Source organism: Lissotriton helveticus, chromosome 5_1, assembly GCF_964261635.1.
Source record: "Lissotriton helveticus chromosome 5_1, aLisHel1.1, whole genome shotgun sequence".
Classification (NCBI taxonomy): Eukaryota; Metazoa; Chordata; class Amphibia; order Caudata; family Salamandridae; genus Lissotriton; species Lissotriton helveticus.
Window position 1 is genome coordinate 1,219,305,171 of NC_136065.1, and position 12,495 is coordinate 1,219,317,665.

Genomic DNA, 12,495 nt, shown 5'->3' on the forward strand with positions numbered 1-12,495 from the left:
ATTAAGAGTCAAGTGCCTGTTAACTCTGTACACCAATCACGAGTTTGTTTTGTATAGTGCCAAACAGATCTGCTCATAGATGCTTCAGAGCACTCTAAGACACCACACACAGAGGACATAGGATTTCATGACTTCAGAGTAGGCTTAGAGTGGTGCATTCACACTGCAACCTTTTTCAGCTAACGACATCCGCCTCTGCACTCACCCACCTAGATTGAACACAGAAAATAAAATCCATCTCAGTTTGGGAATCTTGGGTTGCAGGATGAGAACATTGAATCCTAAAAGGGCACCTGGCTAAGCAGCATTCACTCTCAACTGCTTTGGAGTGGATGTTTATTTATAATACAAGAGAAACTATTTATATTTTTGTTAAATGTCTTGAAAATATTTTTTAAACTGTTTATAAGAAGCTCACTTTTCAATATTTCTAATCTGACATTTGGTCCTTATTTTAAATAGTTTGAGGGATCAATAAAAATAAATGTTGCACGATGGCTACAACCAGTGCATGGTGACAAAACAGCAGAAAGTTGACAACCCTGTACCTGCCTGCCTGCTGCCCATGAACTGTCTCATGTTTTGGGGCTTACATGTATGTACTACTTGAGAGACTGTGATTGCACTGGCATGGTGAGGGACATACAAGACACCAATCAGCAATGTAATAGTGCTCCCTGTTAGTAGCTGTTTAAGCTGTCTTCACATTGAGCAGGCAAATGTGGTTGGTCTGGGCACGGATACTCAGGCGAAGCTTAATGCGCATACCCAGCCCATCCATGACATGACTGTTAAAGTCACAATTTCATCTTTAACCCATGCTGTACAGGTTTGCAAGGATAAGTGAGGCATTGGCTGATGAGCTGAATCACAGGCAAATAAAATGATATAAAGCAAGACGTTAATTGTTTTTAAATGAAAGGTAAGCCTTTTCTATCACTAGAGAGGGGGCCCCCATGAAAGATGGGTCCCGGGGCTAGAACCCACTTTGCCCTCACCTTGAAACGTCTCTGGCTGCAGGGCCTGTAATTTTTTCACCATAGTACCTTTTGGTGAGTACAATATGAGACTAGTGCTGTCTCACTAGAATATTTTGATTTGAGACCAATTTTCATATCACACATCTTGCCAAGAAAGGGGTGCAGAGGAATAAGATAAAAACATGATTTTTTTCAAAAGCACACAACTTGATCATGTAGGGAAGGCAGTATTGAAAACCACGTCTGTTGGTTTCAGTTTCCAACTTGCCCACTAGACCAAACTGGAGTGATTCTGATTGCAAACTCCAGCGACAGCCTTACAGAACAAGCATTTACAATGCAATGGTTACGCCTTTGGAAAAGTTATAGCTATTGGCATTGTAAATGACAAATTTTGTATTTATGTGTTGGTTTTGAAAACAGATAAATAAATGGCATTGTCATTTACATTGCCATTAGCTTAATCTCTCGCAAATGTGAGACCTATTGTACCCTACGGACGAGCTTAGCAGACAGCAATTACTACCACACACACACACCCAGAGCCACACACACACACCCAGAGCAACACACACACACACCCAGAGCCAGCCACACACACCCAGAGCCACACACACACCCAGAGCCACACACACACACACACAGAGCCACACACACCCACCCAGAGCCACACACCCACACCCACCCAGAGCCCCACACACACACACACACCCACCCAGAGCCCCCCCCCACACACACACCCAGAGCCACACACACACACACACACACACACACCCAGAGCCACACACACACACACACACACACACACAAGAGCCACACACACACACCCAGAGCCACACACACACACCCAGGGCCACACACACACCCACCCAGAGCCACACACACACACACACACACACCCAGAGCCACACACACACACACCCAGAGCCACACACACACCCACCCAGAGCCACACACACACCCAGAGCCACACACACCCACCCAGAGCCACACACACACTCAGGAGAGCAAGCACAGCGAGGGGGCAGGGAAGCAAGCACAGTGAGGGGGCAGGGAACTAAAAGTAAAATACTAAAAATAAAATATTCCATGTCGCAATTAAAGTTACCATCACTGGTTAATGACTGTTAAAACATCATCATCACCTATGTACCGAAGGGAGGAGTAAAGAACCTCAGGATGCCCAGTGTAAAAGTCTTCATTGGCTTAGGGTGCAGGTGGGCCTTACTTGTGTTTGAGCCTGCAGGCTCTAAAGCAACTATGCCCAGATGTGGGAGTCCCTCCTCGGGGGACTCGGTACCAACCATGCCCAGGTGGAGCCCTTGTGGGTTTTAAATCAGAAATGCCCCTGGGAGCCTCTCAGGCTCTCACTCAATTATGCCCCTTGAGCCTCTCATGGGCTCTCACAACAAATGTGGGCCAGGAGCCTCTTGGGCTCGTTAATAAAAATGCCCCCCGGGACCCTTGTGGGTCCGGCACAAATGCTTCCGCTCGTTGGAGGCACGCTCGCGCTAGAGCCTGGGGACCCGAAGAAACAACTGCGGCGCTGAGCCTCTCGGGGCTCTAGAAACAAGAATGCCCCGCAACAGTGGGAGCGGCCCGCTATCAAGTGGGGCCGCTCGTGGTGAAGGCACCGGCGGAGTGCCAGCTCACTCCCTTCCCCCCCCCCCAGTCGGCTTCGACTCACCGGCTTCCGTGGGGGCGGGGGGAATCCTCTCTCCTTGCTCCGGTCCCGCTCTGATCGGGTCACTCTGCTGCCGGCATGCGGGACTCTCTGGCTGCCGGTCTGCTTCCTTCACCGGCCTCTCGCTGGGGGAGCCTCGGGGAGAGACGCTGGCTACACTCCGGTGGTGGAGGAGCGCGGGGTAGGCTCCCGTGGACTTCCTGACTTTCTCTTGGCCAATAGCTTCCTCCCAACCGGGGGAAACGGAAATGGAGCCTGCAAGGCTCTTCTCTCTGTCCCGGCCGGCCCGCCCACCGTCAGGCGCGGCGCCGGCTTCAGCTCTTTTCCTCGTCCTTCATGGCAAGACGGGCAATCGCAGTACACATTTTTGCATGACAAAAGATGGGCGAGAAGGCATCGGACTGGGAGGGGGGTGGAAGGAACGGGGAGAAATGCCGCGGCTGCGTGATCAGCGAGAAGGCATCGGACTGGGAGGCATCGGACTGGGAGACTGTCTTTTAAACCTGAAAAAAACTTCATTTTAAAATCGATTTGTCTCTCACCTGGTTGCACTACTCCTGAGTGCAGGCACCTATTTTTCAACAAAACCGAGCGCTGAAAAGGGCGAAACCGCCGAGCTTGCCAACGCCATTCCCCACGTCCTGACGGGGATACGCCCACTCGGAGGCCACTCCCCCCACCTGTGGTACAAAAGGCGTGCTGATCTACAAGCGCACCGACATACTTTGCACAACTCCTGAGGCTTAGCCGGGAGCACCCTGACATATTGTATTTTCTGTGTCTTTTAAACCTGAAAAAAAACTTCATTTTAAAATCGATTTGTCTCTCACCTGGTTGCACTACTCCTGAGTCCAGGCACCTATTTTTCAACAAAACCGAGCGCTGACAAGGGCGAAACCGCCGAGCTTGCCAACGCCATTCCCCACGTCCTGACGGGGATACGCCCACTCGGAGGCCACGCCCCCCTCTCACTGCCCTCCCACTACAAAAAGGAGCATGAACCGGAAGCGCAGCGGACGAGCGCAGCGGGCGCGACGAATGCGCGCCGAAGGCGCGCATAAGGCAAGCTCGTCTGCGCTCGTCTGCGCTCGTCCGCGATCAGAACGCAACCGGGACCGGTCCCCCTGCTCGACCCTCCAGCCGTTTTATCACGTCATATACTCAGAGAGAGCTGTTGTCCCTAAGATCCTCCCTCTGCGCGACCCATTCATGCTCTCTGCTCGATGCCCAGAGCCGGAACTATGTCTGCCCACGCTGCCACTTCAATTTCTCGCCCTCAGGCCCCGTAACTCGTCCCACCTGTGCCCTAACCACGGCCACTACTTTAGGCACCCACCCCCCCCAACCCTACGATCTGCGCTTGTCAACTGCAGATCACTGACCAAACATGCCCTCGATATCTGGCAGTCCCTCCGAGATAACAACTGGGATCTGCTTTTCCTTACGGAAACCTGGCTAAATGACACCACGAACCCAGCCATTTCCCTTGCCCTACCGGAGGGCTACATTATCAGTTGCGCTAATCGACCTAACGGTAAATCGGGAGGCGGTGTTGCCCTAATTCATAAATCTATATGGACGGTTACCTTTCCCCCATTCGACCAAATTGACTGCATAGAAGGCTTACCTTTTAGCATTCAAACTTCCCCGTCCTCCTCCTGCTCGGGAATACTCATCTATTGCCCCCCCCAGTCGAACTTATCGCATTTACCGGCTTTGACGGACTATATCATTGAGCTTAGCACCCGCTATGCGAATTTCACTGCCCTAGGAGACTTTAATCTTCATGTTAACAATGATTCCTGTCCGCATAGCAATCATTTTATTTCCACGCTAGCAGCATGTAACCTTGTCCAATTAATAACTCTACCTACACATAAAGCGGGTCACACATTGGACCTCATCTGCTCCAATCTCCCTTTCATCCGGGTGGCCCCTCCTATCCCGGTCATCTGGTCGGACCATTTTTTTTATCACTTTTGAGATAGATATCCCCCATCCCACCAGACCCTCTATCACTCCCAAAATCTCAGGTCGAAACTGGAGTCGCATCACCTTGGAGGCGCTCCAGAAATACCTCATCAACTCCCAACCCTGTTCATCATCTGATCCTGATCTAGCCATCAACCATCTGGATACCTGGATCGGCCAGGCCTTGGATGCACTTGCCCCCATTAAACCGATTAAAACTCACAGGGCGGCACCATCTGCCCCCTGGTACTCCGACGAACTTCGGCAGAAAAAGGCCTTCTGTAAAACCCTTGAACGCCACTGGAGACAGAATTACTCTCCAGAAAGCAAAACCATTTATAAAACTGCCCTCAAACAATATCGGAGGATGATAGAGGAGCATAAACGAGTTTTTCTTGCCTCCAGAATCAAACTCGCTAGCAATGGCGCTAGGGAGATTTTTAACATTGTCAGATCTTTTACAGATCCTACCGCACTGATTCGATCCCAACCCGCCTCACAAGCACTATGTAATAAACTCTCTCAATTTTTTGAGGACAAAATTGAGACCATCTACTCTTCCTTCCCTCCCCCTATTTGTGAAGGAGGGGTTGAGCGACCCAACCCCTCTACACCGCCGCCATCCCTCATGTCTGATTTCGCAGTGATATCGGAAGCCGAATCATTGGCAGAGCTACTTAAATGTAAATCAGGCTCACCGAACGATCCCTGGCCAGCTAAGGAATATAAAAAACTGGCACCTTTACTCAATCCCTACTTAAATCACATTTGGAATGATTCCCTCCAAACAGGAAACTTCCCCACCAAATGGAAACATGCCTCCTTAGTTCCCATTCTGAAGAAGCCCAATCTGGACCCTGACCTTCCCAGCAACTATAGGCCCATTTCCCTTCTGCCTGCCCCTGCTAAGATTTTGGAAAAGCTGGTCCATTCGCAATTGGCGAACTTTATCGAGTCTAATGGACTTCTCCATGATTCCCAGCATGGCTTTAGGTCGGGGCACAGCACGGAGTCGGCCCTTATCGAAATGGCCGACTCCGTGAGGTGGACGCTTGACCGAGGGTCGAGGGCGGTGTTAGTGCTGCTGGATCTCTCAGCAGCATTCGACACCGTCTCTCATAAAATTCTGCTGGGAAGGCTGGAGGAGATGGGGCTAGGTGGCTCTGTACTGAAATGGTTGGCATCCTACCTGTCTGAACGCACACAGCAGGTCTTCACCCCTCCCTTCACCTCCCCAGCTCGACCACTTAAATGGGGAGTCCCACAGGGCTCCTCCCTAAGCCCGCTTTTGTTGAATGTCTATTTCACCCCCCTAGCCAAGCTGATTGCTCAAACTGGGATCAAATCCACATCCTACGCTGATGACATTCAGCTACTCTTTACGTTCGACACCCCCTCCGCCTCTGCCTTCGACCCGCTGAAATCCTGTCTCAGGGCCATTTCTGACTGGATGGATGCAAACTCCCTCCGTCTCAATGCAGGTAAAACGGAGATCCTGTTTTTCAATTCACCCTCTCCCTTGGACCCTAGCCTTTGGTGGCCAGTGGACCTGTGTCCAGCTCCCACGCCTAAAGACTCGGTAAAAAATCTGGGACAACCAGCTCAACTTTAGCAACCAGGTACAAACAGTTGCAGCCTCCTGCTTCACCAAAATCAGAACAATCAAACGGCTCATCAATTATCTGCCGGAGGATTGCCGTAAGACTGTGATCCAGGCATTAATCATTTCCCACCTTGATTATGCCAATGCCCTCTACCTTGGCATCACAGCCGGCCTATGCCGTAAGCTGCAGACAGTCCAAAATGCCGCCGCCCGGCTGGTGGAGAGAATTCCTGCCAGACATCACATCTCACCACTTCTCCGTAAACTGCACTGGCTACCAATTGCGAGGAGATGCATCTTTAAAGCAATGACGCTTGCTTTCCGGGCATCCAAGGGGACTGGATCGGCCCACCTGAAAAACACCTTACGTCCCTACGTTAAATCCAGGACACTTCGTTCCAACTCCCTTCTTCTCCTAGAAACGCCTCGTTTTAAACGATCCCGGGCAGGCGGAAAAACCTTCGAGGTCTGTGCCACTCAACACTGGAACAAGCTCCCACTACCTCTACGTAACTGCCAAGCAGAACCTACATTTCGCAAATCTCTGAAAACCCTCCTCTTTTCCTCCTAGTCCGGGTATCCCGACCTTGTCCCTCCTGTTGTCAGAGTTATCAGCGCCGGGACGCCCCGTTGGGGCCGCTGCGCGCTTTATAAAAGACACAAATGGGAGGGGGGTGGAAGGAACGGGGAGAAATGCCGCGGCTGCGTGATCAGCGAGAAGGCATCGGACTGGGGGGGGGGGTGGAAGGAACGGGGAGAAATGCCGCGGCTGCGTGTACTCAGCTCTGGCAGGGCAGGGAAAGGCTGCAGGAGGTTCCTGATGAGAAAGGAGCATTACGTGAACCCACCCGCTCGCCCTAGCTCCTTGAAAAAATGGCGGCCACAAACATCCTGTCGAAAAAAAAATAAGACTACACCCACCGCTGCAATGACGGCAACAAAGGGGCGGGATGAGTAAAAATGGCCAGAACGCCCCCGAATCTGCTCCGCAATTGACGGACAGATCTCTGTGCCAATGGCTAGCCTCCATTTATGGAGCTAGCCAATGGAACAGAGGGCGGATTCCCAAGCCACTCTACTGTTAACATAAGGTTTTCGCCTGTGCCGAAAAGCTGCGCGGTGCGCAGCTTTCGACGAGGCAAAACCTAAAAATTACCACTTCATTGGGAACCCATACCAGAGTTATAATGCAATGTTTATTACCAGAATATTATGCTGCAGTGGAAAAATCCAGGGTTAGATGATAAATCTACTAGTTTCATGCAAAGATATATCAACTGTACAATATATAATCATGAAGTTGGTCCTGTGTGACCACTCCACTGAATTGCCAAATTTATGGGGTATGACGGTCCTATCAAAGGTTTTTGAATAGACCTCACTTCCTCAGTTGAACCTGCTTATAAACACTCCCAATATTTGCAAATTAAGAGAATATAAGCAGGAGACTGTGAGACTTTTTCTTTGTACTGTACATGGAGGACACAGGTTGAAAATTGGTGTGCCAGGGCGTGAAACTCAATGTCTGTTCAACACTATATTTACTATGTAGAGTGTATGGACCTGTTTTAGTGAAGGATAATGTGGAATTAAACCTACAAAATGCATCCTAGTGGCTCCTGGTCCCCACTGTCATATGTTATGCAGATTTGTGGAGTGCCCTATTAGCCAGGAGGATATCCTGGCGCTGAACAGATGTGGGTCTAGCCACACCTAGGGCCTCATGAAACCACTCAAAAATCCAGGTCTTTAGCTTCTTGTGGAATTGAAGAAGTGAGGAGAAGGCTCTTATGTGTAGTGGCAGATCATTCCATGCTTTAGGAGCGATGTAGCAGAAGGTTCGCTCGCTGGAACTAGTTGTCCATATGCGTGGGAATGGTGTAAGTAGAAGTCCAGATAAGCAGAGGTGTTTGTAAGGTTTGTGAAAGCAATTATTGGGGCATGCTGGACCAGTGTTATGTAAAGCCTTAAAAGTGTGGAAGAGAGGTCATTTGGGAATGGGGAGCCAGTGGAGCTCCTTCTGGTATGGTGTGATATGAGTGCGGCATGGGAGGCTTAGAGTGTTTCTGGCTTCCAAGTTCTGAATGGTCGGCAGCCTTTTGGTGAGTTTTTGTTGATCCCAGCATAGAGGGTGTTCACATAGTCCAGATTGCTTGTAACCATGGCATGAACGATGGATTTAGGAGCCATTTGTAAAATCTTCCTCAGCATCTTCAGAGTATGGAAACATGAGGCGGTGACGGCATTGACTTGGGTGGTCATGTTAAGTTTGCTGTTAAAGATGATCCTGAGGTTCTTGGCATGGGTGGTGTGGGTCGATCCTAGCTCTGTTTGCCACCAGGAGGAGTCTCATGGTGATGTGCTCATCCCAAAGATCACAATTTTGTTCTCGTCGGTGTTCAGCTTTAGACAATAGATCTTCATCCAGTGGACTATTTTAGTCATGATGGCATTGAACTTGATCATGGTATACTGGGCATCTGGTCTGTGAGGGAAATTATGAGTTGCATGTCGTCAGTGTAGAAGAGGACTGATATCGTGAGAGAAAATTATGCTGGCTAGAGGGATGATCTATGCATTGAAGAGTGTCGGGCTCTGGGAGGATCCTTGTGGAACTCCACAGATGAGATCTCGGTCATCCGAGGTGTATGGTGCCAGGCTGACTGACTGGGTCCTTCTAGAAAGGAGAAGCGCAGATCTAATAAAGTGTGGCCTTTGATTCTGATGTGATGTAGGCATTGGATGAGGATGAGATGTGAGACTGTGCCAAATACTTGCAAGCAGGTCCAGGAGGAGGAGGGCAGCTGTGTACCTTCTGTCCAGAGACATACAGAGGTCTTACATGGCAGTAACACGGACTGTTTCTATGCTGTGGTTGGATTTGAAAACAGACTGAGTGGTGTTGAGGAGATGGTGGTCATTTAGGTATTCGGTGAGGTGTCTATTTATGATTTTCTCTGAGACCTTGGCCGGTAATGGTAGCAGACATATCAGACTGTAGTTGATGAACATTGAAGGGTCTGCAGGGGGTTTCTTCCTCAATAGGAGGACAGTTGCTTGTTTCCAAGTATCTCTGAAAGTCATGGAAGAGGTGGAGGCATTCAGAATGGGTGTGATCATGGCGCTGATAGGTTGCAGTCCTCTGGAGTGGGTGTGGTGAGGGAAGGGGTGTGATGGATCCCTTGAGTGGATGGACTTTATTGTGGCAGCAGTTTCTTCTGGAGTGAAGATAGGCCAGGCTGTTACCATTGGTTCTTTGGGTAAGATCGGGAAGCATTTAGAAAGGTTGGCCAAGTCTGGTTGTAGGCTCAAGTTGATGTAAATGGCTGTGAATTTATTGCTGGAGAATTAAGAGAGATTGCTACAGAGATACTGTGAGGGAGTGATTGAGTTGGAGGTGGCCGATGGTGAAGTAAAATTTTTCACAACGGCGAAGATTTCTTTGCTTCTGTCGGTTTTGTCATCCATGCAGGCCACCAGACCGGCACGTTTGGTGGTCTAGATAATTTGGTGGCAGTGTCTCAGGGTGGATTTGAATGTGCTCCTGCTGTATTTTCCTGATTCATTCTCTATTTCTGCTCCAGATGGTGTTTCATCTTTCTGAGTTCCTACATGTACCATCTTCCCTCGGGTCTGGATCTTGTTGTATTGTTGTCTTTGAGGATGTGGTGGCTAGTGACATTTGAAAGTGGTGGGGCGTACAGTCAGACAGCAAACAACTTTGACGGCTTGTTTAGACTCCCTTTTAGATTTCCAGCAAGTGGGGATGGCGAATGTGATGCCGAAACAACATGAAGTATCGTCAGTCAGGAGCCTGATCATGTTGCGTCAACTGACTTCCTTAGAAAAGCCAATGAACCTAACCAGTCCTGGATCTGCTCTCATGCTGTTTTCAGGATGAGAAAAACACCTGGATTGGTAGGAGCAGCCTCACCCAGTGCTCCTTTTTAGTCTAGGGGCCTGTGTCTATTGTCTGTCTGGCTGTAAAACAGCTCAGATTGGTGGGGTCTGAATGTGTATTTGGGCTTGCTGTCACAAGACAGCTGGCCAATCCGGTATGAGCACTCCACATTTTAATTTTAGTGCTCATCTCTGCTGCCAGCCTGCCAATCATCAGGAATCATCCCTGACTCCGCCCTTGAGCTCAAGCTAAAACTGCGCATGCACTGTGCTTCATCATAACATGGTAATAACCATTTTATTCATTTACATTTGCTGCTGCGTGCAGCTCGCAGCAGGCGGGGCGACGTTCCTCTGCCCTAAAGAAGTAAACACCACTGCTTTGAGGGGTGCTGCAGAGTCGACTCAGGAGGTGATCCCGTTTTTAGGTCTCGTAGAACCAACTCTACCGCCCTCACTCTACCGCCCTCACTCTACCACTCTACTGCCTTCATTCTACCGCCCTCACTCTACCACTCTACCGCCCTCACTCTACCGCCCTCACTCTACCACTCTACCGCCGTCACTCTACCACTCTACCGCCCTCACTCCTCCACTCTACCGCCCTCACGCCCTCACTCTACCACTCTACCGCCCTCACTCTACCACTCTACCGCCCTCTACCACTCTACCGCCCTCACTCTACCGCCCTCACTCTACCGCCCTCACTCTACCACTCTACTGCCTTCATTCTACCGCCCTCACTCTACCACTCTACCGCCCTCACTCTACCGCCCTCACTCTACCACTCTACCGCCGTCACTCTACCGCCGTCACTCTACCACTCTACCGCCCTCACTCCTCCACTCTACCGCCCTCACGCCCTCACTCTACCCCTCTACCGCCCTCACTCTACCACTCTACCGCCCTCTACCACTCTACCGCCCTCACTCTACCGCCCTCACTCTACCACTCTACCGCCCTCACTCTACTACTCTACCACCCTCACTCTACCGCCCTCACTCTACAGCTCTACCGCCCTCACTCTACCACTCTACCACCCTCACTCTACTGCCTCACTCTACCACTCTACCGTCCTCACTCCCTCACTCTACCGCCCTTACTCTACCACTCTACCGCCCTTACTCTACCGCTGTACCACCCTCACACTACCACTCTACCACCCTCACTCTACCACTCTGCCGCCCTCACTCTACCGCCCTCACTCTACCGCCCTCACGCCTCACGCCCTCACTCTACCACCCTCATTCTACCCGTCTACCGCCCTCACTCTACCGCCGTCTACCACTCTACCGCCCTCACTCTACTGCCCTCACTCTACCACTCTGCCGCCCTCACTCTACCACTTTACTGCCCTCACTCTACTGCCCTCACTATACCACTCTACCACCCTCACTCTACCACTCTACCGTCCTCACGCCCTCACTCTACCGCCCTCACTCTACCACTCTACTGCCCTCACTCTACCGCTCTACCGCCCTCACTCTACTGCCCACACTCTACCACTCTACCGCCCTCACTCTTCCACTCTGCCGCCCCCACTCTACCGCCCTAACTCTACCACTCTACCGCCCTCACTCTACCGCCCTCACTCTACAACTCTACCGCCCTCACTCTACCGCTCTACCGCCCTCACTCTACCACTCTACATCCCTCACTCTACTGCCCTCACTCTACCACTCTACTGCCCCCACTCTACCACTCTACCGCCCTCACTCTACCACTCTACCGCCCTCACTCTACCACTCTACTGCCCTCACTCTATAGCCCTCACTCTACCGCCCTCATGCCCTCGCTCTACCGCCCTCACTCTACCACTCTACCGCCCTCATGCCCTCACTCTACCGCCCTCACTCTACCACCCTCACTCTACCGCCCTCACTCTACCACTCTGCCGCCCTCACCCTACCGCTCTCACTCTACCACTCTACCGCCCTCACTCTACCGCCCTCACTCTAACACCCTCACTCTACCACTCTACTGCCCTCACTCTATCACTCTACCGCCCTCACACCTTTACTCTACTGCCCTCACTCTACCACTCTACCGCCCTCACTCTACCACTCTACCGCCCTCACTCTACCACTCTACTGCCCTCACTCTACCACTCTACCGCCCTCACTCTACCACTCTACCGCCCTGACTCTACCGCCCTGACTCTACCACTCTACCGCCCTCACTCTACCACTCTACCGCCCTCACTCTACCACTCCACTGCCCTCACTCTACCACTCTACCGCCCTCACTCTACCACTCTACCGCCCTGACTCTACCGCCCTCACTCTACCACTCTACCGCCCTCACTCTACCACACTACCACCCTCACTCTACCACACTACCACTCTACCACCCTCACT